A 13459-nucleotide genomic window follows, 5' to 3' on the forward strand; every position below is an offset into this window, starting at 1 on the left:
ACACAGTATTCTAGAAGTTTTATTCCAGGTGTGACCAAGTTGTGGAATGATCTTTCTAATTGGGTAGTTGAATCAGTTGAACTTCAAAAGTTCAAAGTTGCATCAAATGTTTTTATTATGACCAGGCTGACATAAGTCTTTTTATAGTTTATATATGACATACCTGTTTTGACGTTAATAGTTTATATATGACATATCTGTTTTGACGTTGTTACTATTTTTAGAAGGTTTTATTGTTAATTTGTTCTCATCAATTATTTATTTCCTTGTTTCCTTTCCTCACTGGGCTATGGTGTAAGCGATATGTTTGTAAAAACTAGGAGCAAAGGAAATCAACGTCACAGTCCCACTCACTCTGGAGAAGATCTTTGTCTCCAGAAGATGAAAAGACCAAAGTCTATAAAAGGAGAGTTAAAAATTGAGGTACACTACTTTTATTTTGTACACTAGGTCCAATGAAAGGAAATGCAAAAAGGAACAGCAGTCTTTTATTGTTTCCAAAGATGTATAAATGTAACAGTAATCAATTGTAACATTATATGCAGTAGATATACAGTATACAGAAAACTGGAATTTTCCAACCCCAAAATTATGTGACAGTTTCAACGGCTGCAGGTGCTGATGATCTTCCAGAGACCAACGCCCCTTCCAGGGCTGAGCAGGGACTTGATCTTCCATCTTCGCTTCCTTGGCGACATTCTTCGCCTGATCGTCATTCGCGGCGATTTGAAAATCATCTGGAATCTGGATCAATGGTCATCTCGATCCGAGTGTTCTTCTAGGAGGCACTCTTGCTCTAGAGCTTCGCGCTCACGAGACCTTCGGTCCCAACACTATCCTTGGAGGCGTTCCTGTCCATGCACGATCACGAGCATCCCAGTCAAGGTTTAGGTGCAGAAGTTCGCGATCTAGATCACGAGAACGACGCTCGCGTTCGTGAACGTAACGCTCTTGTTCACGAGGGTGACGTTGACGCTCGCGAGGGTGATGATCATGTTCACTAGCTAGGCATTTGCGACAATCTCGCCATTCTTGATCGAGAGCTAGATGTTCCTGATCACGAACAATTTGTTCACTATCGCGAACCACACTTTCTCGATCAAGGTCTAGACGCTCCTCGTTTAGAGGCAGAGGTAAGTGCACGAGCAGTCTATCAGCGCGTCGCTTCTCAGTCTGCCCATCTCCTAAACGACCTGGGACCGACCCTGATCTTGAAACTGACCGTTCCTTGAGAAAGGTGTCATGCTAAGCCTCCAATGCCTTTTACAGCCTGGGGGGCCTTAGCAAAGCGTTCACCTTCGCAACGCTCGCATCCTGTGGTGACGTGTTCACCTACGCAACACTCGCATCCTGTGGTGACGCGTTCACCTACACTCAGAGGCCTATGCTGCCAACATTGTCCAACGTAGAGGTCCCTTTACTGCAGCAGGAAGACATCAGGCTTCCTCATATTTGTTCAGCTCCTAGTACTCCTGTGGCGAGCACTTCTGCTTGCGAATCGCGCCTGGTGACGAGTGAAGCTCGCGAATTTACCAGCGAATCTCGCGATTTTGAGTGTAAATCGCCGATTTCTGTGAGCAATTCGCGAGCAGAGGGTTCGAAATCACAAGCAACCCCTCCATCTCTGCCTCTTGCTTCTACCACCTCTAGCGGACGGCCCATACACTTCTCAGAAGGGTTTAAGTAGCCCTCGAGCAAATACGCTAATGTTCCCGTTAGCTCAGATCTCCCTCCTCGTACATTGAAAGAGCTTTATCGGATGCCTATAAGGATCTCCCCTACATCGGAAAAGTCTCCAAGACTCTCCCTAGAAGACATTCTCCCCCGATGGTTCCAAGGGAACATAAGGACTTGTCTAAGGGTGCTGAACTCCCTGTGTGGGTCAGCACTTTTCTCACCACTCTGCAGCAGTCCTTGGATGTGGCTCCTCAGCCACCACAGACATCTTCTACTCCTGTCGTAGCAACTCTTGTAATCCCATTGTAATCTTCGTTGAGCTCGTCTCATAGAAGTGTCGACACTAGCAGGAGACTGTTGTCGACTAGAGCACATAGATCATCCCCACCTCGATTCTGTGCCGTTGTACCTCCATCTTCAGATGCTTACAGATCTAAACCTCCCTTTACTCCGGTGAAGGTGAGGGAGATCATAGCTAAGAAGATGAGGAGGAGGATGAGAGGCGTTACTCCACTTCATGCTGATATCCTCCACCCTAGGGGCAATAGGGACTTGGGCTCTCCCAGGGAGATCGTTCTCCATAACTTCAATCCTCGAGAGATTTAAGTACAATAGTGCTACTGGACCAATGTCCAGTGTCCTTGCCTCCTCTTTCTGAGGCTTTGGTGCCTGGTGTCCCCAAACCCTCAGAGGCTGCTCCCTCCAACATCTAGGAGCAACGCCCTCCTGTGCGAAGGGAATCCAAGGATACCAAGACCAAGCCAAAGAATGCCTCAGCAAGGAAGGTGAGGCTGGCTAAGGCACAAAGAAGATCCCCTGCTTAGGGTCCCTCCACAGAACCCGTTGACGTACCTGACCTACCCCAAGCTCTGGACATGAGCCTAGAGGTAGGTGATCTTTATGATTCGGATCCTGATAATCACCGCAAAGCTGCAAGTACGAACTTCCACTCTGAGCAAGAAAGGCATGAGTCGGAGCACACATTTTGACAGATCCTCTCTGTTTGAGGGCCATAAATGGGCTTCCAACCCCTGGAATCCCAGATCAGGAGTTCAAAGAAATGGTCCTAGACCAGATCTTTGAGACCCAGAAGCCCTTAGAACCAGTGCAGCCTTGCCGTTGTCTAAAGGCCTGATGGCCGGCAAGAGGAAGGCTATTGCTCAAATAGCAGGAACTTCCAGTTCCTTGAGGGCAGGTTCCTCCTCTTGGTCTCTTCCACTTCTGTTTTACAAAAGAAGTATTATGAGATCAGAAGTGAACCTCATTCCACCATGTCCCTCGATCCTTCAATTGAGTCCTTAACGAAGGGTCTTCCAACTCAAACTCTCTCCTCTTTGAGGGCCTCCCTCTCGACACTTCAGTTCCTCAACATAGAGAGAGGTGCGAAGTATGCTATGCAGGCTGCTTATTGGCTTGATCCTTGCGCTTTATTGTGCGCTCCCACGATTTGTAGGAGTCATTAAGAAAGTCCTTGGAGTCTTTCCTGATGTCAGGTACCCGTACTCTTGAGTTCTTGTCACACCACGTCATCAACCTGTGGGCTAAAGCGATACTCAAGAGAAGTGACACTGTGATAGGAAAATTCCACAAGCAAGTGCAGAAGGTGCAAGTCTCCCAGTTGAGGAATTAAACCCTCGAGGGTTCTTCTCTCTTCGCTCCAGAGGAGCCATAACTTCTAGGTCTTATGGAAAACCTTCCCATTCTTCCTGCAGTCAGCAGACTACTCCTTCTCATCCCTTAACTTTCGAGTCATTGGGACATTCAAAGGTGTCTGAGCGGCCCTTTTAGTCCAAGGGACAGAAAGGGAATAAGTCCTTTAGAGGCATAAAGGGACAAAGGACAGTGGCCGAGGTGGTGGCCACTCCCACTAGGATTGGCATTCCTCTCCACCCTCCACCTGTGGGAGGATGCCTGCAGTGCTTCTGATAGAGGTGGCAGCATCACGGGGCTGATCCCTGGACGATCGAGGTGATCTCCTTAGGATATCGCGTTCCCGTTCATGCAATCTCTCCCTCTGACTCGGGATCCAGTACATTTAAGCTTCTATGCAAAGGGATCGGCAAAGGAGCTTGCCCTCAGGGCAGAAGTCCAGATAATGCTGCAGAAATGCACTCACCAAGAGGTTTTTACAGTCTAATTTTTTTTTTCTGGTGAAAAGGGGGGACATGAGGCGGGAGACCAGTCATCGATCTCTCCCCTCTGAACAAGTTAGTTCAACAGATTCAGCTCAAAATGGAGATGGCAGACATGGTCATTCAGGCAGTTCGACCAGAGGACTTCATGTGCACTCTGGATCACAAGGATGCATACTTCCAGATCCCAGTCCATCCGTCTTCAAAGATGTATCTCAGATTCATACACGTGAACAAAATATACCAGTTCAGGGTTCTTTGCTTTGGTCTCACGACAGCACCTCAGGTTTTCACCAGAGTATTCGCCCTAGTATCATTTTGGGCTCACAAGAACAGTATTCGTCTCCTCAGATATCTGGACGATTGGCTACTTCTAGTAGACTCAAAGACAATGCTTCTTCGTTATCGAGATATGCTTCTCGAGTTTTGTCAGGATCTGGGAGTCATGATAAATCTCGAAAAGTCATCACTGCTTCCCTCAAAAAGACTGGTTTATCTCAGTATGATAATAGACACTGTGCAATAGAAAGTCTTCCCATCAGATGAAAGAGTAAACAGGCTGAAAGAAGTGGCCTCACTCTTCCTCAGACAGGAGGTTCTACCGGCCTCTCGTTGGTTGAGTCTGTTAGGTCACCTAACTTCTATGATCCGTCTGGTTCCAAACGACCGCCTCAGGATAAGATCCCTGCAGTGGCAGCTGAAGTCTGTGTGGAACCAACAGTCACATCCACCTGACACTCGAGTTCCAAATACTCAGGAACAAGTGACGGACCTGCTTTGGTGGGTGACAGACGAAAACCTCTGCTAAGGTCAGGATCTTCTCTTCCTTCCTCCCGACTTGATGCTCTTAACACTGCATCAACAGAAGGGTGATGGACATTCATGTTGTACCACAATATCTCCGGTCTTTGATCAGAGTCAGAAAGGTGTCAGCACATAAATCTTCTGGAGATGAGAGCAGCCTACCTAGCTCTTCATCAGTTTCAAGTTGCTGGCAGGCCACTCCGTGGAGTTGATGAGCAGCATACATAAACAAACAAGGCAGTACCTTTACTCAGCCTCTATGTCATCTTGCAGTAAAGATCCTCAGATAGACAGAAGAACATTCGGTGTCCTTATCGGCTCGCTTTATTCCAGTCAAGAGGAATGTGCTCGCGGACAATCTGAGCAGAGCGAGTCAGGTAGTAGGCCTGGAATGGTCTTTGAATACTTTGATAGCCAACAGTCCTGTCTTTGTGGGGTTCCCCAACTGTAGATCTGTTCGTAACATCTCTGAACAGCAAGCTTCCGCTGTACTGTTCTCCAGTCCCGGACCCCTCAGGGTCTATGGCAGGATGCATTTCAACACCGATGGGACGATATCGACGTTATGTGTTTCCTCCGTTTTTTCTTATGAAAAGACTACTCAAGACCTGAGCATCCAAAAATCTAATGATGACCTTTGTAGCTCCACTATGTTATCATGCAGAGTGGTTTCCAGACCTTTTGCATCGTGTAGTAGATCTTCTGAGAGAGCTCCCTCCACAACCAGATCTACTCAAACAACCTCATGCAAACATCTTCCACAGAGCCATGCAGTAGCTTTAACTTCACTCCTGAAGACTATCCAGCGTCTCCTCTGTCAGAGGGGCTTTTCACAATGACTTGTGGAAAAAATGTCCAAACACTTGCGTGTCCTCTGTGTTTGCGTACCGGACAAAATGGTCAGTCTTCTGTGGTTGGTGTTGTGGAAGGAGTATCTCTCCTCTCGATGCCTCTATCCCCGAAATAGCGAAGTTTCTTGTACACATTCGGGAGAAAAAACTTCTTTCGGTTTCGGCGGCAAAAGGCTATCGCTCAGCCTTGAGCCTAGCCTTTAAGCTGAGAGGAGTGGATCTTTCCTCTTCGTTGGAGCTTTCTCTAACACAGAGTTATGAGGTCACTTGCTCTATATCAGAGATAAGGCCTCTTCCTTGGAATGTGGTTCATGTCTTAATGTCCTTAAAAGGTTCTCCTTATCAACCCTTATGCCATGCAACTGACCGAAATCTCACTTTGGAGACGGCGTTCGTGCTTGCTTTAGCTTTGGCAAAGAGAGTCAGTGAACTTCATGGCCACTCATATGACATCGCCCATTCAAGGGGATGGGGGAAAGTGACACTCAGCTTTGTCCCTAAGTTTATTGCTAAGACTCAAAATCCGGGTGTTCTGGACCTAAGATTCGGACCCTTTCAGATTGAGAGTCTCCGTATTGTAACCAATGACCCATATCAATTGTTACTGTGCCCAGTGAGGAGTTTGAGATATTATCTTAAACTCAGTGCAGCAACACGATCCTGTCTAACATCCTTGTTTGTTAGTTCGGGCAGAATAAAGAGGAGGATCACTAAGAACCACTGTGTCTTCTAGGATACGACAGGTGATTGAAAGAGCCTTGGCTCCTGATCCTTCTAAGGCTCGATGACCTAGAGTCCATGATGTCGGGCATTAGTAAGTCCCTAGCCTTTTCCGTGTTGCAAGTTCTACAAGCGGGTGTGTGGAAGAGAAAAACTACTTTCACCGCCTATTATTTGAGAGACGTGACCCACAGGAGACTTAATACTTTTAATATCGGTCATGTGGTGGCTGTTCAAGTGGTTTAATAATACCTTGAGCTCCTTGTGGGACAAGTATCAGTTAGTTGAGGGCATTTGTTACCCGGGTTAAGACTGGGATGATTGAGAGAATGTCTGTTTTTCCTTTCTTCATCTTCCCCTCCCTTGAGGTATAGCACCATGGGTCCCTCTGCAAGCTGGCTTCAACTTCCTTGTGTAGCCTAGTATAAGTTATAAATATATATACTGTTCACGTCCCCATTGTTTTCTTGCGAGGTAAACAATGGGTAATGTCTGTACTTATTTCCTATATAATCTCGGAATGTTCATACACTATAAATTGCACAGGCCGCTAATTTACGCATTTTGTATCTTTAGCGAGGTGTCAAGTTTTCCCTAGAACAGTCTTATACTCTACTAGGTAAAACCAGGTCAATTTCCATGCCAGATAATAGGACTTCCACCCACTGAAGAGTGAATCATCTACATAAATAACAAAAGGTTTGTTAGTATGGAAACAAATGACAAATTCGGAGATAACTTTTATTTTTCCCTAATACAAACCTGGAGTTATTTATATAATTGGCCTGTCATCACCTATCACCCCAGAAGTCCTGCCTGCAATCAAAAGTGACATACCTCAGTCGGTCAGTTTGTATTATAGCCAACACTTCTTGTTGGCACGGCCCTTTCCCTTGGTCGGCCCGTAGGTAACCTGCAATTTTGGAAGGTTGGTTGATTAAGTGAAAGGAAATTTGAAAGGTTTTTAGTCGTAGAGACAGATGTGAACAGGGTAAGGATGATGGTGGTAGTGGAAGAGGGCCATCATGACACAGATAATGGTAGTTAGAAGGGGGTGTAAGGCCTTTGAAGAGTAGAGAAAGGTTGCAGGTGGGGTTGTCCAACCCTTTACTCTTTAAGGTCGCTGCGGAGTATTTCAATAGTAGAGTAGGTATGGAAGTATACAGAGGATGATGTGAATAGGGCCTTCCAGTGAGGGGATGAGATGGATAGATGAGAATTTCAGAGGTTGTTACCTTGGTGGAGGTAGTCTTGAAAGCAATTGTCTGTATAACTATGTTTTCGACAATTGCTTCTCCCAGTGTGGCTGCAGTCTGCCAGGCTTGTGGCAAGTTGGTGTCCATTTGAAGGTCGCCCCTCAGCTGTGTTATCTCCCTACATTCTAGTAGGTAGTGCAGGAGAGCCTGTTGTGGTATGACATTACAATGTTCACAGGGTCTTTGGTTATCATCCAAGATTTCCCAGTTTGCCTTGTATCCCAACCTGAGCCTGTGTATGCATACAGCCTGTTCTCTTGGGGTGTATCTGTCAATGGGGGGAGGCTCTAGCTCCGTGGCCCATTTGTACCATGTAGCAGAGGGAGAGCCATTCCCTATCCTCTTGTTTAGTTCTTCAGTTAGATTTTCTTTGAGCTGTGGCTTTATTTTATTCTTAATTAGTTACAGTGCAGGCTGTATGTGCACCTGTACACTTTCTGTGTGCCTGATGCTTTCGGCTAGTTCATCAGCCTTCTCGTTTCCTGGTATCCCAATGTGACTGGGAATCCAGTTGAGAGTTACAGGTCTGCCTCTTTCATTGTGCTGATATGATAATGCAGGGCCTTGTTTTCTTTATTCTTTTTTCTGTTGCAAGGCTTGCATTGAGGATCTTGAGTCAGTATTTATGTCTTCTCGTCCTTCATCATTTTCAATGGAGTATTGTAGTGCTTGTTTATTGCAACAAGCTCTGTCTGCATGGTGGAGGCATTATTGGATGTCCTCCAGCAGGCTGTGAGATTACTGGAAAATACTGCAGCTCCCATTGTCTGGGTTCTAGGGTCTACAGTACCGTCAGTGTAATAGGTCTGCGCTCCTGTTGTTTCCGCAATACGGATTGCTGCCTGGGCTGCATTCCTAAGTTCCTCCATTGTGCAGTCTTCCTTTGCCCTAGGAAGCCTAGTGTACTTGAAGGTTGCCACTTCTCTCTTCCATGGTGGGGTGTGTTGTGCGCCCTGCCCTGAATCTGGGCTTAGTTGCATAATATCCTCAGCTAAGCCCAGGCTCTTTATGTTGTTACTATGGTCCTTGCCATAGAAGCTGGGGGTTTGAACCTCAGGGTGCTTTGACAGTTCCTCTCACACTCTCTTTTTTGTTATTGAGTCTGTCTGAGAGGAACATCTTTGCAATTCTGGATGCATTTCTCTGTGCGATCCTGTCTTCTAGTGATGGCAGACCAGTTTCCATCCTTGTGTTGCACAGCGTTGTCCATATAGGGGCTCCTAGCATGAGCCTCTTGGCATTGTTTTGAATTACTTCTACTGAGGCTTTTTGGGTGTCTTGTCAGGTTGGTTAGGGTTGGAGCGTTATAGTCGACTAGCGTTCTGGAACAGGCTAGATAGTACTTCTTTTGAACATGCTCATTTGCTCTGTCTTGTAGTTTAGTCATGTATCTCATGGCTGCCAGTCTGGCATTTGCTTTTTCTTTGAGACACTTGATTTCCTTCTTGAAGGTGAGTTGTTTGTCTATTACAACTCCCAGGTATGTGTAGCTGCCCATCCACTCTAGGGGTTCCATTCCTATTGTGAGTGGATGCAGGGGGTTTGGGTGCTTTAATTGTCATTGCCTTGGTTTTACCTATGTTTATTTTCAGTCTCAACTCATTGGACTTTTGATTGATGTCATTCAGTGCTCTCTGCATTCTTACCATTCTGACTGGTCCTCTAGTTATTACACATACGTCATCTGCATAGATAAATATCTCTACTCCTTCAGGGAGTTGGAGAGAGGCTATGTTTTCCATGAGGATGTTGAATAGGAGGGGGCTGAGAATCCCTCCTTGTGGTGTGCCATTTTCCAAGTCATGAAAAGCTGATGTCACTCCTTGGAATTTGACTCTAGGTTGTCTCCCTAGCACGTAGTTCTTTGTCCATGCTAGAGGGTGACATTTTACTCCTTTTCTGGCCACTGATTGCAGCATTGCTGCTGGGCTGGCAAGCTCAAAGGCTTTTTCAAAGTCTATGAAGACTATAGTTGCCTTCTTTTGTTAAGTACAGCTTAGAACATCATTAATGCATTCAGAGGTTCCAATTCCCTTCTGATATGCATATAGCTGTTTGTGTAGGGGACTAGATTTGTACTTCATTCTGTTTAGAACCATTTTATTCTCCTGTCTTTCCCATGCAGGATACTAGAACTATTGGTCTCGGATTTCCTGGATCCTTTGGCTTGGGGATCGGCTGTGTGTCTTGTTGCCTCCAGGCTTGAGGCCTTGTGTGTTCTGTTCATTAACCTCAGGAATGCGGTTTCTCTTGCTGGACCCATGTGTTTGATCATGGTGTAGCTTATCCGGTCTGCCCCTAGCGCAGTGTCTTTGCCTGATTTGTGCACTGCCCTCAATTCCTCAATTGTGTATGGGGTGTCTGTGTCATCCTGTAATTGACAGGCTGTGTTAACCTCCTCCCATCTAGCTGGCGCCAGTTGCTCCTGTAACATTCTAGTTTCAGGGGAGAGATTAGCTGATTGTGTTCTGTTTGCGAAAGCTGTCGCAATTCTATCAGCCTTCTCTTGTGGGTGTGGGTGTATTGCTTAAGTGGTTAAGCATAGTGGCCACCTCGCACTTTTAGTCTAGTGGCTACCTTCCAGCTTTGCCGAAAGATAATCTGCATAAATAGCTCCAGGTTTGTATTAGTTTGGGAAAAATACAAATTACCTCCGAATTTGTCATTTTTGGAGGTGCCGTTATGTTCAGGTTCATGGTTGAGGCATAGCCTTTGCAATGACGCCTTTAAAAACTAGTTATTGAAATTATCTTTTATACTATTTTGTCTTTTTCTCCGCATCAGGTTCAGTATTTCTTTTTTATTTCTTAATTTCTTTCTCTGAAGTTCTTAAAAAAAAAAAATCCTATTTTTTGTAGGTCTTCCTTGTAGGGTTGTTGAAGCTCAGTTATTTCATTCCTTTTCTATATTCATGGTTAAAAAAAAATTATCAAATCTTCTTCCTCATTAAAAAAAAAATTACAGTTTACACTCCCCCATGATGTTTAGTTTAACGCATTGTCATATATTTCTTCTTTAATTTCTTTCTTCCATTTTCTGTGTATCTCTAAGTTCACTTTACTTTCTCTTTCTTCTTTCCATTTTCCAGTGTTACACTTTCTGGGTTTGGATTTTATTCCTGGCTTGCTCATTCGTTTTATCTGCCTTATACCCAGATTTAATTTTTGTAGGTACTTTGCTGTTTTTTTCCCACCATTTTCCTTCTTTATTTTGAATGTCATGGATTATTGTTTTCAATATTTTTTCCCCATTCAGGGTACGGTTTATGTACTGCAGCTTTCATAGAACATGCCCCTATCTCTTCCCTTTAAGTAGTATTAGCTGTACTTTTAATGGCACTTTTTTTCATATACAGTACGTATACCCCATTCTCTATCCTTTGTAGTCCCTTTTTCAGTTTCTGTCAAATTTGTTTGTTCCATACAAAATAGATGGTAATGCATTACTTTTGCCAAATATATTTCCTATTAGTACTTTAATAAACTTTTTTTCTATGACTAAATACATTAAGTTAGCTAGTTTTTATGTTTATTCTTTTGCAACCATTTCCTGAGTTTTAAATATGTTCCTATTTCTGTTTAGTTTAATTCGTAAGTATGTCAAACTTTCTACCAAGTTTATTCCCTCTATGTGATCTGGCTTTTCTTTCGTGTTGTAAATCATAAAAGATGTTACGATTTGTTTTGCATTATCTATATCATCTGCAATCACTAAGGCATCACCTGCAAAACATCATTATTCTATCTCTATTAAATTCTTTCTAAAATCGTTTCCTTCCTCTATAATTTTCTTCATGACTATATATGTAATTAGCTTGAAAAGTGAAGTTGATCCTGTGGAACCCTGTTTTATTCCATTTGTAACCTCCATATCTTGTATTAAACCTTCCACTGAGTCAATGCCTGTAGCATCTCTTTGGTAAATATTTGCAATTGCATTTAGGATTTTGGTGTTGATTCTGGATTTTTTTAACACTTCCATTAATACCTCCCATTTTACAGAGTCGGAGACTTAACTAAAGCCTGTATGGCAGTTACTATATGGGGTTTCTTATTTCTATACCTCTCTTCTACACATTACTGTAATATAAAAACATTGTCTTCTGTTCTACCTCTTCTTTTAAATGTTTTCATATTAAATTCAATTGAATATGACACAGGAGGAGAAAGGGTACTGATAGGAATTAAAGCAGAACGGAAATGTAACAAGTGAAGTAAACAGAGAAAATAAGACCCATGAAGCGCTCTGGATAAAAATTGGCAATGGTTGTACTAAGATTAGATTAGGAATAGTGTATGCTCCATAAGAAGGTAAGAGTACCAAGGAGGAAAAGAATAAAGGTATAAAGTAATAAAAGAAGTCAAGATAGCAGATATGAATAGAGAAAAATAATCGTGGGAGACTTTGGCAAGATGCTTGCTCAGCTAGTAGATAATATTAATTTAAGTTTTTTCAATACGCATGAAAAAAATGACTAAATGTATTATTATAGACTATAGAATAATTAGAAAAGATGAGGAAGGGGTTAAAAGGATCCACATAGACGAAGAAAAATTAGTTAAACCCTACAGAGTAACACATAGAATTACTTACACAGACCACAATGACATGATAATTGAAATGGATTAGCAAACTGGTACTAACCTGGATAATCAGAAGAGAATAATCCTAGACCTAGAAATATGTAAAGGAGAGATTGTAGCTGCAGGACTTGCAAATCATCAAAGGGAGACGGACATTAAAAGAAAAATGTAAAAAAAAAAAAAATGGTAGGAAAATGTTAATAGGATAAAGGAGAAATACAGCAGGAAAGTCAGCAGAAAAAAACCACTAAACAAGGAGGAGAATTTTAATGAAGATGAAAAGGAAAATAAGGAAGATCAGATTGAAAGAAGATGATTTAGAAAACAGACGTCTCCGTGAATTTCAAGAAAAAAACTGATAGACAATTTCGTAATAAAAGAAAAGGCCAAAGAAGGTATTACAAACATCGGATAAAGTTAAAAGAAAGGGTGGGGTCAATGGAGCAGCATTTTGGGATTTGAAAAAAATGGTGATGTACATAAGGCAAGTCCTATGACTGCCATCAGAAATAAAGATGGAGTAATAGAAAATTTTGAGGATATTAAAAAAGAATTTGAACTTTATCATACAGACCTATTCAAGTTGGAAAAGAGTAATACAGAACTGGATAAACAAGCTGACAAAATTAATGAATTGGCTTTCAGGTGGGTAATGGGAAAGTAAAATAGAAAAAGGTACAGTAATGAAGACAACTCAACAAGAGGTAGATGCTGTGATACTATCCCTGAAAAGTAAGAATACACGAGAAAGACAAGAAATGAGCAATAAAATATTGAAAAAACATGGCCCAAAACACGAAGAATGGCATGAGAGAAATTATTATCTAAATTGAAGAGAGAATAGAAATACATGATGAATGGGATGAACTAGAAATATTATCAGTGGGAAAATCTAAAGGTAGCAGATTAGATATAAACAATAGAAGATGACTATCTATTACGAACATGATTATTAAAATGAGTGAAAAATTAAAGATAATGAATATTAAGGATGAAGTTAATGACAAGATTAGCAGATTTCAGTGTGGTGGGATAGAGGATAGATTAACAGCTGATCACCTGATCACACTGAATACAGTCATAGATTATAATCATTACTTAGGAACTTCAACATTCATATGGTTTAGAGATGCAGTAAAGTGTTTTGATAAACTTTGTAAGATTGTATATAAGAACTGAGTATTAGACAAAGATGATGCTAAGATATATGATTAAATAAGAAAACTAAATCAACTACCACGAGTCCTGTTGGGTATACAGAGGAAATTAAAATAGAAGAAAATGTAAAACAGGGAAGGTTATGTTCAATTGTCCGGACAAAGTTAATTCTATAAGTGAGAAGACGATAAACCTGATCAAAAACATTAGAATAGAAGCCATAATTTATGTAGATGATATAAGGTTTCATAACTTCAATATATACAAAATAAAGAAAA

The sequence above is a fragment of the Palaemon carinicauda genome, chromosome 22, assembly GCF_036898095.1.
Source record: "Palaemon carinicauda isolate YSFRI2023 chromosome 22, ASM3689809v2, whole genome shotgun sequence".
NCBI classification, from domain to species: Eukaryota; Metazoa; Arthropoda; class Malacostraca; order Decapoda; family Palaemonidae; genus Palaemon; species Palaemon carinicauda.